Source organism: Malurus melanocephalus, unplaced genomic scaffold (genome assembly GCF_030028575.1).
Source record: "Malurus melanocephalus ecotype Western Australia unplaced genomic scaffold, MMel_1.1 scaffold_664, whole genome shotgun sequence".
Classification (NCBI taxonomy): Eukaryota; Metazoa; Chordata; class Aves; order Passeriformes; family Maluridae; genus Malurus; species Malurus melanocephalus.
Genome location: NW_026623896.1, coordinates 222275 through 224276, shown reverse-complemented (window position 1 = coordinate 224276; position 2002 = coordinate 222275). Strand labels below are relative to the sequence as shown.

Sequence of the window (2002 nt, the reverse complement as noted above, 5' to 3'; positions counted from 1 at the left end):
GACAAAACACACCAGCCTGACCTTCAAACTGGGCCAAACTGGCCTGGAAATTTCCATTACATCCCTTTGTTTTGCTGAGGGAAAATRTGACTCCTGGGCCTTAAAAACTTGCAGAGGAGACAGATCAGTTTCTCTTTTTATCTTTGGAAACACCTGAGTGGAATATTTTGAGTCAGATCCAGTGATTTTGGTGGAAATGAGCRCCTTGGGACACCACAGCCCCACAGTCAGCTCGCTGTGAAACCATCCCATAAATATTGTCATGAATTCCCTCTGTCTCATGGACAGGCTTTTCCCTGCAGGGAAAGGTGTCTGAGGAACCTCAGATGAAATATGGACCAGGCTTTACAGAATCATAAAATCATGGAATGCTTTGGGCTGGGAGCCGCCACAAAACCACCTCATTCCAGCCCCATGCCAYGGGCAGGGACACCTTCCACCAGCCCAGGGTGCTCCAAGCCCTGTCCAACACGGTCTGAAACACTTCCAGGAATGGAGAAAGGGGAAAGACTCCTCTCCCTGAGCAGCAGCAGCAGAAGATCCTGGTGATGAACGGACCAAACCCCTCACACACTGTTCCCTGCACTGTTGGTGGGAAGGAGGAAGGGCTTGGGGAAAGAAAACATGTCTAAAGGGTTTATTTAATTTCTCATTATCCTCCCCTGACTGTCAACAATTATTCACTTTTCTACGCTAAGCTGAGCCCGTTTTGCCCGTGGGATGTTTTCTCCCAGTCCTTATCCCAACTCATGACCCTTTTGTTAATTTTTTTCCCCTCYCCTCTGCCCAGCTGTGGCAGGGGAGAGYGAGTGGGCGGCTGCCGTGGGGTTTGGGCAGGGAATGGTTTGCAGGGTCCATTGGGAGTTTCAGCCCTACCTTGGAGAGGTCCCAGAACAGATTTGGGTTGATGTTCCTCAGCCAGGCCATAAAGGGGGGTGTAGGGCAGCAGCTCCTCGTGGTGGGGTCCATGGCTCGGGGCAGCCATGGTGCCAATGGGGTGGCCAAGAGCCCAGACCTGGGAATTGCCCTAAAGGGACAGAAACGACAGAAAAACTAATATAAAGTAGCCTTGGAAAGTTTTGTTGTCACCCAGAGCTTCCAGTTCAGAAATTGCTGGATTCTTGAAAATTCCAGATTTCTGAAATTTCCAAATTTCTACAATTCCCAGTTCCACATTTGAGAGGGACATTCCAAGCTGAAGCACTTGGAACTCAAGTTTTATTCCCATTATCCTGGAACCATTTGGAGCTGACCCCTCAGGAGGATGTGGGATTCTCCAGATAAAAACTGGAGATCAGGAGAAAACAGGGGAGAAGAGCTCCTTGTGGAGGAACACTCTGGGAATCCGAGCACCAGGAGTGGATCTGCCTCGGGGGAGGGGGGGATGCAATGGAAAAGAAGGATTTTCCAGGCTCTGTGGTACCAGGACACTGCACCCACTCCAGGTTTGGAGCAGATCCAGGTGGAGAAGTTTGCTCAGGGATGTGTCCAGCCGAGGTCTGAGTGTCCAAGGATGGAAATCCTACAATTCCCTCCTGCTTCCCTTCCCAGAGCCACTGTTTGAAAGAAAACACTGAAGATTTGGGAAAGGAAACACTAAAGATTTGGGAATTGYTCCTTTCCACAGAAGGAAATCCATGGGATTTCTGCCCACAGGGATCTCATCCACCAAATCTTTTAAACTGCCAAACCAGCACTTGAAATTGTCAATCAAAGGATCAAGGGATTGGGGTTTATCCTGGGATTTTAGGTTGCAAACAGATCAACAACCCCCAAAATAAAATAAGAAAGCCTAAAGGAAAAATCTCCAGGCCTGAGGACCTAATGAATGGCCCCAGAGGGATTTTGGGAGCCTGGATTTCTCCTGCATCCCTGAGGGCTAAGGAGAAGGKGTGTGGGAAGATCTCTTTGGAAAGACATTTTGGGAAAACCTTCTCACAGTGGCATCCCCCTGCCYGACTGTCCCAGAATATTCCGATTTCCCAGGCTTTTGAGGGATGGA

At 49.2% G+C, this 2002-nt stretch overlaps 1 pseudogene; it reads right to left on the bottom strand.

Moving 5' to 3' along the window:
- LOC130584075 (exocyst complex component 1-like) overlaps window positions 1–2002 on the bottom strand; it is a 16722-nt pseudogene that overhangs the window by 7377 nt on the left and 7343 nt on the right.